Source organism: Poecilia reticulata, linkage group LG9 (assembly GCF_000633615.1).
Source record: "Poecilia reticulata strain Guanapo linkage group LG9, Guppy_female_1.0+MT, whole genome shotgun sequence".
NCBI lineage: Eukaryota > Metazoa > Chordata > Actinopteri > Cyprinodontiformes > Poeciliidae > Poecilia > Poecilia reticulata.
In genome coordinates, this window is record NC_024339.1 from 2,249,444 (window position 1) to 2,265,768 (window position 16,325).

The window sequence follows — 16,325 nt, forward strand, 5'->3', positions numbered from 1 at the left end:
GGGGGGGTAGATGGAGGTAAACACAGGGCAATAAAACCTCAGAGGATGTAAAAATGTCCAACTGGGGTAGAAGTTCAGCCTCCAATCAGGAAAACAGCCTTAAGCTTAGAACTGTATTCATGTCTTAGAATGGCCTAGTTGAAGTCTAGACATGCAGTCACATTCAGTAAATGGAGGTTCTCTAACCGAAAGGTGGGTTTACTTCGTGGGAGTTTGTTTCCTCCCACAGCGCCCCGCGTTGCATGCAGACACAAAACCCTGCAAAACATTGTTTGCAAACAACCTCTGCTTTCAGGACTTCATTTGAAAGCCATTTTTAGTAGGCCATTTGCTTTCTGCTCTTCCAAATTTGGCCTCAGAAGATTTTTATCTCTCCATTCCAGTCAGCAGAGGGCTAAAAATATTCGGCTTAGATTCTGGACTTTACAAGGAGGGCTTCTTGAACTTTGTTTACAACTGGAGGTGACCCGTGGCCCGTGCAGCGAGGCTGAGTCGCACTGATAAGGCCGCGAGGCGTTCCCCCACTTCAGACTGCGCTCATAAACAACGGCTGGCTTCATGTTGGCTGGGCTGCAGTTGTTTTCCCCTTAATGTAAAAGCGTGTCCACTCCAGAAGCCAGCTCCTTATAAGGAGAACCTTCAGAGGAAGTGTCATTTCTATTGGTATGTGTTGGGGAATTTTGTTTGCTGATATGAACAATATTAGAACAATAGCCAGACAGCTCTGTCCAAATAACATCGGAATAACATGGTATGACAAAGGGTTTTCATCGAGATGCGAAAAAATGCTGCTATCTTCTGCTTCACAAAGGGGGGTGGGGGGGAATATAGCTGAACTGGCATATTTATGACCCGACTCCGTCTCTAGAGGGTTACAGAAATAAAAGCCTCACAATAAGGTTTCATCAGGAGGATGGAAACCGAAGCCTTGAGCTTCTGACCCTGTTCTTGTGGCCAACGCCAGCATTGAAGCATTCCAACAAATAACACGTTACATTCAGCTGAGCTCATGCTGATCCCTCAGCTGTTCTTCCTGCAGGGAGGTTTCACTGCCTCATATCTTTTGGCACAGAGAGGATAAACATTGTTGTCCCTTAAACAGAGTCCAGGCCACTGATAAAACCCCACATGTTGAAAGTGTCAGAAGCTCGACGCCTCTTGATTAAGTAACAGGGTCAGTGGCTGGAGTTATCTCTCTGGAGATAGCGGCAGAGTTTTCCTGCTCCTTATCTGTGTTTATGTGTGTGTGTACTGTACACGAGGGAGTGAAATGTCAAGAGGACTGTACTTGTCTTTTGAAGCAGCCAGAATAATTTGCTACCTTGTTATCTTCGTTGTTGGAAGTCCAAGAGGTTTGAAACGTTCCAATCTGCTGCCTGTGTTCTGACCGTCAGAGACGCTGCACTGAGTTACATAACAGGGAGCCACAGGGTAATGTTTTACAGATGCTATCTGTATTAGCATCTCTCAATGCCTGTAAATTTATATGTTGGTGGAAGCTGTCACTATGTTGTGACAGTTTGATATGAGGCAGATGATCTGTCTCATATCAAACTGTGACACGAGACAAAAGAAAAACAATCCAGCCCCTCTGCCTTCTCTCAATGCTGACTAGAAACAATCAGAGCAAAAAGGCGGGTCTTTATTTTTTATTTATTTTTATCAGTTCTAGTGGCCTTTACTTGATAGTTAGTTGACAGGAAAGTGGGTAATGAGAGAGGGGGAAGACATGTGGCAAAGGTCACCAGGCCATGAATCGAACCTGCGACGGCCACGTCCAGGACTGAGGCCTTCATATGTGGACTCTGCTTAACCCCTGCACCACCACAACACACAAGGAGGCGGGTCTTAACACTGTCAACCACTATCATGAATAGCGGCCTGCATTCTCTCCTCTACTCTTTACTCTCTGCTTTGATACAGCTAGCAGAGCCTGTAGAGAATCCTCAGGCTAGTTAGCATAGCCATTGATGACAGCAGATAAATGGTTCTTCTGTAATGGTAAGTTGCTTCTCTGCTATTAGCATATTAAGCAGCAAGTACACGAGGTTCATTGACAGCGCTAAGACCTACCTTTTGGCTCTGATTGGGAGTGGTGGAAGTTTTCAGGCAACATTACCTCATAGAGAATGTGGAAAAGATTTTTTTTTTTTCCCCACAGATCATCCATCTCATTTCATATCGTCACGACTTTTTGACTTAAATATGTAAAACAGCTTTTATGAAAGTTACATACTGGACCTTTAAACTGGGGATCGTTGGAGTTAATGCACTAACCGGTAGTTTTCTCTGTCTGCACCTTTCAGTGGGTTTTTTGTTTTTATATCGTTCTCTTGCAGTGTTACAGTACCACCAACTGGCCCGGCAGACCTACTACATCATATGTCTTGTAGACACGTGTTTTTCTCTTAATCAAAAATACGCCATACTGTCTAACGTAAGTAAAAAAAAAAAAAATTATGTTATTTTAAAGTTTAATTCTGCCATATTGAATCCTAAAGCTAAGTTTCCTCTGCATATAAAATTAGTCAAACAAAGCATCCCCACCCATCCAAGTTCTTAACACAACATATAATTCAAAATGTAACATTTCTACATGTGTATGGTGCAATTTCAATTTAATTAACATATAAGCAGAAAATAATGTGTTAGGAAAGCTCTCATAACACCCCCTCAGTGTGTGTGATGACAGATCTGTAAATCCGCTATGATACAGACATACCTACTTATTTAAGGGTGTTTGTTTTCTTTTAAACAGACGAGCAGGGAGTTTTCAGAGAGTCACTTCCCGTTTGCTTCTCTTCACATGCAATTTCTTCTAACAGACCCAAATATTTCAGAAAAAAATAAAAAAAAACATTCCTAGAAACAAGAAACTGTTTCAGTGATGGTAAGTTGAGTTAAGTGACCCACGTGGATACTGGGTGGCTTTAGGGAAGCATGCAGAGTAGTGATGTTGAATAATGAGTCCTTGCAAGCTTTGTGGCAACAGTGGCAGAAAACATGTCTTTATTCAGGCCAGTGTTTACATTTCACTCAGTGATTTTACTGGAAGCTGTTGCTGGCAGTGAATACATGGCTTATGTAAGAACAGCATAGAAAAGGATGGACATCCGGAGCAGGTGGGAGTCTCAGAAGACTGTGTGTCGGTGTGTGTGTGTGTGTGTTTGTGTTAAAAGTCCACTGTATTTCTCCAGAGGTAAACAGTAAGTTCTAGAAGATTTCAGAAAAAGTGAAACAAATAAAGAGGTTTATCTGACTGAGTGTGAGGGCCGTGCAAAGACAAAAAAAAGTTAATATAATAAACTCAATATTCTGAGAATAAAGTCACAGTATTACTACTTTACTCAATATTATGACTGTTCTGGTAATATTACGACTATTCCCAAATTATTTTGACTTTATTCTCATAATTTTATTTTTTTTTTATTTCTTACTATGGCCCTAAGAGTTTGGTTATAGTTAAACGTAAGACAAACAAAAAGCTTAAATTAATTCCTTCCATTTCAAAGTATACTGCACAAACCAAGAGATGGAACCAACAGGACAATAAATCTTTACACCGCTGTCCTAGAAAATATTTTATTATATTCAAAATATGAAACATAAATATGCTGGTTTAAATGAACTGAGCCATATTTGCAGAAACTCTAGAAATACGTCTCCTGTTTACTCTGTGGTCTGCTTTGTTTCAACATTTCCTGCAATGAGAATATGGACCACAGCAGACAATGTGATGAAACAGTTTAACACAGAGCCCAGTTCAGATTTCCTTCCCTCCCTCTATGGGCCGCCTGCTGCTCCCAGCTCAGATTAAATGACTGAACGCTGAGTCTCTGCGGACGCCCAGCCGCTGCAGAGCACCGTCTCTTAACCGGATCAATCTAGCCGGCTCTCCTTCACGGTTGACTGCACCGCGAGGGCCTATCAGGCCAAACCGAGCGTCCATCTGTCGATACGATGCTCTCCTACCAGGACGCTGAACTGTGCCTGTCCTTGCCCCCCAACCGGATCAGTTGCATCACTCTGCAGGGCGACTGTTGAAAGACTTCCATGACTTTTTAAACTGTCAGAAAAGAATTTTTGTCCTACTCGTTCTTTTTCTAAATGTTTTTACTTTATTTCATTAACGTTTGCAGTTCATACAACCACCACAAGTCTTAGGTTGATAAGTTTACTTCTTATTTCATTGTGCATGGCCAGATTTGGAATGAATTTTATCCTTTATAATACACAAAATTGACTTTCTTGAGCTTAATATGTTATTCCGTCATCAAAAACATACCTTGAGTGTTACTTTGATTCTTTCTTGCATATTTGAGGAACCGCTGAATTTCCCATGGCAACCATTCTAGGGTGCTACATGCTTACTCGTACAAATCATCGCCTGTTTACCCAAAGGCCCTCCTTGGAGCTGCCGTCTCCAGCTGAGCTTCTGCCTGACAGAAAACCACTCCCACACTCAACTCCTCCAGACTAGCGGCAGCAGCAACCATCAAACACCTTGTGGAACCTTGCGAGTCTGAAGATGATGTTTTCTCCTGGGAAACATTCCAAACAAACTACAAGCAAAAAGAGTCTAACACAGTCAATACCTTTACAATTTATTTAGGAACTTTTCCAACACAGAATGTTGTCATTTGTTTTTCCGTTTGTTCATTTTGCTACACATCTTTCTAGCTACAGAATTCTGGACTCGTTTTAAAGCAGTCTTTTCTAAGGTTACTGCTCACATCTCTCTCTTTCTTTGCAGAGTTCCAAAACAATCTGAGCTCCAAGCTCACAAGCAAAAATACAAACCATCTACTTTTACAGATAGGTTCAAACTTGCTGGTGATCAAGCAAGTTTGAATGGTAAAAGTGGACAAACTTTAAAAACTTCTCTTTGGAGGTTTTGCCCTAACCATTTCAACACTTCCTTGTTGACATAAATATGCCGTTTTTCTTTGAGAGTTTTTCTCCGTCATTTTAAAACTTGATGACGAGCAACAGTTCATAATTACAAAGGTGAGGAAATGCTGTTGAAAGTTTTCATGATATTTGTACGGCTGTTTGATAAAATTATTATTTTTGACGATTCAAAGGTTTAGTCTCACTGACTAGACTAAAGCTACAAAATCCTCACACACTGAAGTAATTTATGTTTACTGAGAAGACTCAGCAGAGTGCAGGGTAGATGGTAAATTGCTCTTCACATCTGCATGAGGATAAAATTATGTTGGCAGCTTAGCTGTCTCCATGGCGATACAGTAGAGGATAACAGTGTGAGTGGGTGGAGTGATGGAGGACTCTGGCTGTGTCACCATAACATTGCTCCACCAAACAAGCAGGTGACTCAGGGCATTTTAGCGACTCCAGAGTTGGGATAAATTAGAGGCAGTAACTGCTTGAGAGGAAACTGGATGAGTCTCATGGTCTCACCTACAATAAACCTGGAAATAGTAGATGGATAAGCATTGAAATATTTTACATTTTGATTCCGTTCCAAAGCACCGACGGATGTAACAGAGTAAAAATATCAGGTCATTGCCCTGTAGTAAGAGAACTGAACTTCCTGTTGTAATACCTGACTGTCTTATTTTTTAGCTAACAAGAATCACCAGAGGGAGCATCCCGGGTTCAAGTACCCACCGCTTTCTATGTCAGCCTCTTCTTCAGCGCTCGGAACGGACAGCTGCGCTGACTCTGTGATATAAGTGAAGCAAACTGACCCCATGAACCTGGTCTGGTGCCAGGTAAAGGAAAGTGCTGGAACAGGTTGACAGTGGGACCCATTGTTCATTGTGGTGGGAGGCCAAGGTCACCACAGACTGCGGAAGGACAGACACTTGGCCAAAGATCTGCCGCGAGACTAATGTGAGGAAACAAGCCCTTTGATATAAAGTGGCAGGATTGTGATTTAGTAATTCTCCCGAAAAAAAATTTGTTAAGGATATCTTGCGAATGAGGACTGTGTTTAATAAATACGTGAGATACCACTTTAACTTCCACATAATTATCCTTATACTCGGTTGAATCAGGTCAGTAGCTTTGAGGAGTGGGTGACGAGCTGCATTATATAACTTTATATATATATATATATATATATATATGTGTTATTTACATATTTCTTAAAACTGTCACCATGTCATGACAGTATAAAATGAGACAGATAATTGGTGAAAAGATCAATCTCCATCTCCTTTCTGAGCCGTCTGCCATCTGAAGAAATGCATCGCTGTTGGTCTAAAACAACCAATCAGAGCCAGGGGGCGGGTCTTAGCACTGTCAATCACAGTTGTGTATGTACTGCTCAGCTAGTGCTGGAGAAACATTTTAAAGTAGCAGGAAAACCATTTATCCGCCGTTATCAATGGTCATGCTAACTAGCCTTAACATTCTCTACTCCTGCTTGTTCACAAGGGTGATTGACAGCGTTAAGACCCACCTCCTGGCTCTGATTAGTGCTAACTAGAAAGAACCAGATTTTTTCAGATTACCCGTTTCTTACCATGCTGTCACACCAAACTTTTTTTTTTTTACAAAAAATATATGTAAAAAATACATTTATAAAAGTTACATACTTTACATATTATTTGACTGTGATATTAAAGTGAGTTGTTTTACCATGTTTTGTTAATCATGACTGATTTGTAAAAGGAAAAACAGGGTAAAGCATCCAAGGTGGTTGAACACGTTTCATAGGCACTAAGCTTTTTTTCTTTTTAAAACCAACATTAGATATTTATAAGATTTGAGTACTGTTTTTTCTTAGATTATGAAAATCTAAGAAAAGAGGGTCAAATATTTTTAGTGGATGTTTTCTATTATAACAGCCAAGAGACAAAGAGGCAATATACTTTATTGCAGACTGACGGGAAATCAATCAACTGGTTTCATAGGAAACGCTATGAGCTCAGAGAGGTTTAAAAGTGCTTAGTGAGTAAAGGTTGCATGTGGAACTGAGAGCCACGGCTAGTTTCAACTTCAGACTGGTCTGAACCGGTCTGTGGGAAGATTAGTCAGCCTTACAGTGAACTTCTGTCTCTACTGAAGAGTCTCCTGTATCTGAGGCAGATAAGAGACAGGGACATTGTTTGAGAGAGAAAAAAATACAGGCTCTTTTATTGGTGTCAACTCTGAAAATCATAAAATAAATTTAAGAAATAGAAAAGAGAGAAACATTAAGAAAACTTGACAACAGAGGGAACAGTGAAGAAACTAGGTCGAGATTAGTGCGGTTCTATATGACATGTAGACTGACTTACTCAGGAATTAATGGAGTTATCTAGGATTCAACCAAATCGCTGTTTAGTGTGTGTTGCTGCAGAAAAACAGCTGGGAGAGGATCATCCCTCAGGCTTCTTGTTTTGTTTATGATGCGGCACGTGGCATCAGTAAAACCCTTCAGCCTGTCAGCACAGCGGCTCTGCAGAACACTGGAGGAGGGAAACCACACATGCCATGTGGATGACAATAATAATAATGGCTATTGTAACAATTTGAGAGAATGCTTGAGGATAATTAAGAAAACACAGAAATTCTCAGATGTTTTAGATGCGAGAGAAACGTAATGGTTTACAGAGTAATGTTTCAGAACAAGGTGAAAGAAGACAGGGTGAACCTGCATGCGGCGTTTAGTCCTGGCTCATATTATCCATGGCATGGTGGCTGTTCACCAGAGCTAGGGTTTCATTTTCAAAGGCGTGTTGTTTTGAATACGCTTTGTTTATTTCAGCCTGTTTTGCAGTGGTTTGAAAATGGCTCTGGGACAATTCTTCCTCATCATGTGCTGGTATCAAAATAAACACCTCTGAACAACATGTGCATCCAGTAGTCTAAAGGTAGATGTTATGAAATTTATTGGGTTCACAGTGTAAGTTCCAAGGGTCAGTAATGAAACTAGGACATATGAGTCATCCCAAGGATGAAGAATTTGTTACATAGAGACCTGTACTCTAAAAGTATAATTTGCAAAAGTCTGAAATGAGGATAAACTTTACAAAACATCCATGCCTTTTACACAGTACTTTGTTTTAATGTCTGTGCTAATTGTGCCATGCTAAAGTCCATCAACTAGCCTTTACATTTCCAATTGGAGCCAAAGGTATGCTTCATAATTTATATAAAGTTTTAGAAAGTTCCACATTTTCCACCAAAAGCTTGTTTGACCTGGCATGGTTGAGAAGAAATGGTGATTTGCTGATGTGTCCTGGTTCCCAGATGTGCTAACCCATCCCACATAGCTTGCAAGTCACAAAATCAGGGTACAACTTTGTTGTGCTGCTTTAAGTCTGCTGCTGCCCTACAGCTGGATCTTCTCATATCCACCACACACACTGGTATTTATTACCAGTGTAATGAATAATGATAAATAACGACTTAGCATCACGTTCTCACACATCCAATTCAGTATTTGCTTATGCATCACCAGCAAACCAGACTGCCGAATAAATTTTGGATGTGGCAAAAATGTTATAGCATGATTGTGTTCCACTGTTAGCAAACTCCATGCAAATGTGGCAGAAATCACCTGATAAGATTACTTTATTTCATGCTACATTGTGCAGACGCTCTGTTTGCACTGGTTCAGTCACAGACCTGCTGAAATGCTTAAAGTGACTCCAACTGATAGCAGCCTAATCTACTTTCTGATTACTTCATGTAATATATTTCAACCATTCGAAGGTACGTGCGAAAATGAATATATACATGCATACATACGTGTGTGTGTGTGCTTAGTCAAAAATAGACTAAGTGAATAAATGACATTATTAGTGTCTTTTTCTAGTAATGCAAATTTTCTTGAGGTTCTTGAGAATTACAATAATAAATAAAAAACATAATTTCTGATGCTAGCTCTGCTCTTTTTTGAACAGGCATGTGTCTGAACAGCCAGATTATCTGTCAGATCAGAGTATTGTTTGAAACTTGTTCGTGCCTCTCTGATGAGAAATGGATCTCAGCCGGAAGGGAAATTGGAAAATGTTGTGATTGTTGCGTTCATCCTGGCAGCGGGGAAGAGAATGGCATGTTCCTGGCAGGATCCCGACCCATCAGAACACACACTGTTATCACAGTCTGGTCCATAGAGCCGCATGTGTGTTTCCACAAAGGCCTTCAATGATCAGAGTGCAGCACTGCATGCACCATCAAGATAAGTAAAAGATGGGGTGTTATGAAGTGTAAAATCATGTTATCTGCTCTGCAAACAACAGGATTTTACACTTTTTATTCCTGCATTCAGGAAACACAGGATTCCAGAATGCAGAACATCAGTTTGTCCCATTTACATACGAGACTGACAGCGGTAGTCTAGAGCCCCCTGCTGGTAGATCCGACACATTTCAGTTCAGATGTGGAAATATGACAATCCAGAGGCTGCCCTCTGCTGTTTAAGAAAGTGCAAACCACCAACTAAATTTAATTTCAAACTGGTGTTTTGTAAGCATTTCATTTTCTGAGCAACTTCTTGTGTCGCATTTTGTTTCTTTAGCCGATTAATCTTACTTTCCATTGTGATGGTTCTGTAAGGATCTCTGCTGCATGAATGCTGCCAGCTGTTGTACAGCGAACAGTAACAATTCTGTTTGGGCGTGAAAATAACCTCTTTTTTTCATAAAAATCTGTTTTTATGAAACTCAAACAATGGAAGGGAGAAAAGGTGAATAAAGTAGTAAAATATGATATCAAGAATATTTTAAGACTATTCTGATTTGGGGAAAAAAATTAAAAATTGAAAAACAAGAGCCTACCAGCAAGGGCAACATGTTGCCTGTTAACAGTAAAATGCGTAATGTATTATGAATTTCAGTCATAAGAATTCGACCAGAAGACAACATTGATTCAACAACATCTTTTCTTTTTTTAATTAAAAAGCTCAAATTCAAGTCCAGATAAAGGGTGTAACTCTAGAAAGTGCGTACATTAAGTTTCTTGTGGTAATAATAGACGACAAAATCAGTTGAAAACCTCATATTGGAGATTTACAGAATAAACTATGTGGAAGCATGTCAGTCCTGGCTAAAGCCAGACATATTCTGAATAATAAATCACTTCATATTCTATACAACTCTCTGGTTTTGCCATATTTCACATATTGTTCAGAGGTGTGGGAAATTAATTACAAAAGTTCTTTACACCCATGGAGCATCCTACAGAAACAAACCATTAGAATCGTCCATAATGTCAGTTTTCATGAGCAGACAAACCTGTTATTCTTAAGATCTAGAAGTCTTAAATTTGAAGAGCTGGTGGAATTTAAAATGGCTCAAATTATGTTTAAGGATCTAAAACTACTACCTGAGCTCATTCAGAACATGTTTTTTGAAAGAAGGGGGATATAACTTCAGGGGTTACTCAAACTTAAGGATTTGTAGTTTATGCACATCAAAAGCTTTTGTATTTCAATTCATGAGGTAAAGTTATGGAACAAGTTAAATGAGGAGTAAAAGTCAAAATTTAATACAATTTAAAAGGAAATAGAAGGAGGTCATTTTCACAAGATATAGAAATATGGGTGAGAGATAACACTAATGTGTTACATCATAACGCATATGAGTGTGTGTGGGTATGGATATATTGATGCATACATTTAGACATATGTGAACTTATTTACATATGTCTAAATATATGATTGAATCCCATAAGGTGTCACTGAAAACAAACAACCTGCCAAAATTTTCAGCTAATGAAAATTAATGAACCTATGTTTATTTTATTTTATTTTTATTTAATAATGAGGGTCCGTCTCAAAATATGGTAGTTTATGGGGTAGGAGTTCAGAAGGTTCTTGCTTCTTCCTGTGCTGTAACATTTTTGGACCTCGCATGATAAGATTATTGTAGTACAAAAATATGCGTCTTTTTCATTCCTTGTTCATGTGTGTGATTTTATACTGATATCATATTCGAAAAAATATATATAAATAAATAAATAAAAATCATCAGTTAATTGACAAGAATTGGATGATTGACTGATGGTTGATCCACCATCAAGCGTCGACCTAAACCAAAAAAATTTACCTTTTTGGCCATAATTCAACATTGAATTAACATTTTTTGCAGTCTGAGTAATTTGTCATATCAGGCATTCAGTCAAGGTCGGTTCTTCCAAGTCTGCAAATACTGAGGCCAAGACCAAACTCAAGAAATCCTGCAACACTTCATGGGTGCAACACAACAATCTCTGTTATGATTGGGCCCCATAAGGTGTCGCTGTTCAGTAGAGTTAAGGTAATATTGAAAAACAACAACCTGCCAAAATTTGCAGGGTTTTTGTGTTTGTGGTTGTGACTTAGAAATTTCACTTGTAGTAAGAGAAGCATAACATGTACCAACATGTACCAGAGGTGTATAAACTGCACAAATAACAATAAAGAATAAACTATCTGGCAGCTTTGAAACACAGAAGCTAAAAATTCTATTCCATTTCCTCAAAATTAATAAACAGAATTTATTAAGATACAAACTTGGTTTAAACTAAATAGATTAACATTAAATTTGAATAAGACGAATTATATGATATTTAGTAAAAGAAATAAAGCTATCGATCTTCCTTTTGAAGTCGATGATGTTGAGCTCTGTAGGGTCAATGAGGTTAAGTTCTTGGGTGTTATCATTGATGAAAAGCTGACATGGAAACCCCATGTAAATTATTTAAAAACAAAAATAGCCAAATCCATAGCTGTATTGTACAAAGTAAGGGATTTATTTCATGACAAAGCTTTATTTATGTTATATAATGCAATAATTGCTCCACACCTGACTTAATGTATTGAAGTCTGGGGGAAAGCATGTAAAACAATTACAAATCCCATTTATATTTTACAGAAACGAGCAATAAGATGTATTACCAGAAAACATTATAATCACCCGTCAAATGTTTTATTTTGTCAGTTGAAATTTTTGAAATTTTATGAGTTGGTTGATTACAATATCTTGCAGGTTATGTATAAAGCTCATAAAAGCTTATTACCTCTGAATATGCAATTATACTTCGTTAAGAGAATAAGTAATTACAATCTTAAGGGTATAGAAATGTTTGTAAAACCCAAGATTCGAACAAATTTGAAGGACCGATGTACATCAGTACAAGGTATAAGATTGTGGAATAATCTGGAAAGTGATTATACAAATGCTGGCTCGATAGATATATTTAAGAGAATGATAAAAGTTAAAGTTGTTGAAGACATATACAATTGTATAATGTGCGATCATAATAATTGTTGTACAAGAAGGAGCTGATGTCTTTTTTTTTTCTTCTCTTTTTTGTTATGCTTTTTTGAAAACTATCATTGTTTGCATGTGTTTATTGGAAAAAAGGGGCAGATATTAATAAGAATTTTATTCTTCTTCTGCTACCTTTCATTTTATTTGTGTTTTGTACATTCTTTTTTGTATGTATAGCATCTGTTTTGTTTTAAATGAAATGAATAAATTAAAAAAAAATAAAAATAAAAATGTTTCCTTTTACAAACACCTCTACAAAATGTGCTTTCTGTTTTTGATTACATTTGCTTGTTTTCTGTTGCAGTTTAAGAAACTGTGAAGGAGAGATTAAGGTGGAATGAAGTGATAAACGACGGAAAACCAACTGCAGATCGACCATCCGTAGGTTTCAGATTAATCCCAGTTGATTTAAATACAACTCCAATCTGTTAACGTCTCAAACAGCACAGAAAAGTGCATCACTATTCCCTCAAACATCATTCCTGTTAACAATTTAGACATTCTGAACTAGACTGAACTGGGTTGCACTCTGATATCTTTGCCAAATCTCAAGAGTAGAGGCAGGTGTGCAGAAAGCTGAAGTTTAATAAAATTAATTATTCAAACATTCTTTACAAAAAAAAACCCAAGTAAAAATGATTGAGTTCATACATGAGTGGCAAAAACTGGCATTCAATGACGTGATAGTGAAAGAGTTGGTGAGTAAAATAAGAGAACAGCATGGCAGCTGTGGGGGTGGAGCGACTCAAGACAACAAACCACACAGGGAGAGCAAGTAGAACACAAAAGGAACTAAATCGACAGGAATCTGAAGACCAACACCAAAATAAAACAGCTAAACCAAAACCGGGGAAAGAGCCGGGAGTCTCTACAGAATCGGGATCCCAGTATGATAACCACAACCAAAACAATAACCACAATAAATCAGATTACTAAGCATCGTGATACGAATTCAAGTGTTTGACTTTTCTGTGCAGTTCCCTCAGATACATTATTAATCAGCAGCTGATTTAATGGGATTTTGTGAATAAAAGTCTGTACTGGTTCAGGAAAATGGTCCAAAAACATTTTTTTTATCATGTTGACCAGAAAATGGTTAACAGAGGTCCCACATTCATATTCAGAGGAAAAGATGCTAATTAAAATGTTAAATGAATCTGAAATTACAGGTTGGAGCTGTATATGTAATGATATATTAGAAATATTAGGAAGTTGTGCTTTTTTTCAGAATTTTATGTGGTCCCATTATGATGAAGAGTTGGTTTAGAGGGGGTTCGAACCAACAACCCACCAGTTCCAGGATGGACACCTAAACCTCCTGAGACACTTTTGTTTTTTCTAAAACCCTTTTGTCCATCAACCCAACTGGTTTTCTTGATGCTGATGGTGAGGGACCGCCAGCAAGCCAAATGACGCCAGTGTCCAGAGTTTACCAACACACACTGTGATCCTGCGCAGCCTTTTATAATTATGGAGGTCAATTTTGATTGGAATCAGTAGCTTCTATGGAAATAGAATAAAACCAAAGTGTTCTTTCAACTAATTTCAATCTATTTTTTCCCCCACACAAAAAAACCTAAGTAACATCAGCGACTCACAAAATCATGACTGTAAAACCAGCAGCTTTACAGTCAACATAACCTTCATGTTAACAGATTGATTAATCCAACATTACGTCCATAAATACTGCAGTTATGTTCAATAAGTTAGAATATACATCCTGAGGCTGGTTTGTCAGATTAAAAGTAGGAGCTTTTGAAAATAACATTTAGCAGGTATGAAACATATTTGTTTTTTTAAAAACTAAGTGGAAAATTATATTTAACAAAAGTAAACGATTTCAAACTTCCATCTGCTAATGGATGTTTGAATGAATCTATATAATGTGTTTAACTTGGTGATAAAGTTCCTCAAATAATTGGACTTTCTAACATTCTGATTTCTGTAAATGGGTCAGAAAGTCTTTTATCTAGAACAGAATCAGCTGCAGTAAAATGCATCTTTCCTGCTTGTTGAGGAACATGGTGATTTTCAGCTGTTCCAGGAAATGACTAAGGCTTTAAAAGGGGAACAGAATGATTGTGATGTGTGTGTGAGCAAGGCAGAGGCAAGTGTGTGTGTGTGTGTGTGTGTGTGTGTGAGCAAGGCAGAGGCAAGTGTGTGTGTGTGTGTGTGTGTGTGTGTGAGCAAGGCAGAGGCAAGTGTGTGTGTGTGTGTGCGTGTGTGTGTTGATATATGGAGCTTTTTAATGGCCTTCATGACTTTTTAATGGAGCACATGAACAAACTGATATCATATCACAACAGATATCAAGCTGATCAAGCACAATGAGTTCCTGATATGCAGCAGCACTGAGGAACAACATTGTAATGCAGGAGGAAGCTCTACATCAAGTTAAAGGTCATCTGGCTCCAAAAGACCTTCTGATTATTAAACAAAACTTTCTGTTTATCTTTGAAACTCTGCAGAGCAACATTGTTCAGATTGGTTGGAGAGCCACTGTGATCACAAGCTTCCAAGTCTTGACATTATCCAAGTCTAGGCATGGACTTTGATTAGGACATTGGTACTGTATGCTCTAGGTCTCAGAATGGAATGGAAAGTCCAACTGGTTTCCTCCAGGATCGCCCATTAACTCTCACCAGCTGTCCTCCACCTGCTGAAGAAAGAAGCCCACAGCATGATGCTTCCCCTGCCAGGAGGACAGTGTGTTCAGAAGGATGTGCAGCATTAGTCATTTTTACATGCAAGGCCAAAAAGTTCTGTTGTGGTTTCATCTGACCAGAGTTAGTTTCTCCACTCACCGGCTTCATGGTTCTCAGGCTTTTTTCTTAATATTTCTCCGTAGACAGCCGGGTTTGTGGTGCACAGCTAACAGCTAACAGCGGTCATGTCAAAGCGTCATCCCACCCGAGCTGCTCTGTCACAATTTGCTTTAAGGTAACCAATATCAGCTCCTCAAGCACTTTGACATGCTAGGAAGCATTAGCAAAGCATCACAACCACTTGAATCAGTTAGTGGATAAATTACAAATTATCACGCAACATAACTTCCACCTCGTTAGATCACTTTATAATCAGTCTTTGAAAGTATTTGATCAGAAATCCCTGCAACAACATTAACCATATACTCCGACAACAGATAGTTTTTGGAATCCAGTCTGTGTTTCGTTCAGGAACAAAGAACATTTCCTGATAGTTTGATGAAGTGCTGCTTGTAAAGGTACACTGTAAAAAAAAAAAAAAAAGTAGCAGCAATATTTTGGTTTACTTTTCCTGTTGTAAAGAACAAAATGTGGGTATTCATGTTTTCACCATGTTATTCATATATTTACAAATGTCAAAGATCCCAGCTAAATATCTATTTCACCTGAATAAATTCAATATTCAGTTAGGAAGCTAAGTTTAGTTTTCAAACTTAAAATTTAAATAAATATTTAAACACCCATTTTCTTTCTCCGACAAGCTAAATAAACCAAATTTCTGCTGTTAATTTCACATACAGAAAACGTGCGAGGAGTTCCATTTACTGCTATAAGGGAAAAACTTATTAGTGTCAATATTAGGTAAAAGAATAGATGGAAAACAATCACACAAATAAATACACATCAAATTACATATTTAAATACCTCAGAAAAAAAAGAAAAAAATGTTTTTACAGTCTGACATTAAATCTGACCAAACCTTCCTGCTGTAGGTCAGTTAGAATCATTAAGTTTTTTTATTAGCTAGCTGAATATCAAAATGATTAGATGAAAGATTTTGAGTTTTTCAAATCAAAAGTTCACATGCACTTTAACTATGAAGATGTCATAGCATTGTAATTTCCTGATTCGCTAATTTACAAACTCTCAGGTGACTGGAGCCACACCTTAAAACACACACCGTCTCTGTGTGGTAAGTCAGCCAAGATATCAGGAAGAGAATCTCAGAGCTCAGCGAACTGGGTTCATTCTGGGCTGGAGTTTCCTGGTTCTGGTTCTGTGGGTTTTAAAATCCGTTTCAGAATCTCGTGGATCCAAAACCCAGTCTGGCTTTGTAAGCAAGTAACTGTAGTTCACAGAAAAAGGCCAGGAAATGGACAAAGCCGACCTTTTTACTGTTACTGCAAAATGT

General features: G+C 38.1%; 1 long non-coding RNA gene across 1 annotated transcript; it reads left to right on the forward strand.

Annotated features, from left to right (window-relative positions):
- The first annotated feature begins 1,726 nt into the window (after positions 1-1,726).
- On the forward strand, positions 1,727-6,048 carry LOC103469551 (uncharacterized). Its single transcript, XR_001776898.1, has 3 exons — positions 1,727-2,001; positions 2,340-2,437; positions 5,587-6,048. It is a non-coding gene; the product is annotated as an uncharacterized LOC103469551 (long non-coding RNA).
- The last annotated feature ends 10,277 nt before the right edge of the window (positions 6,049-16,325 follow it).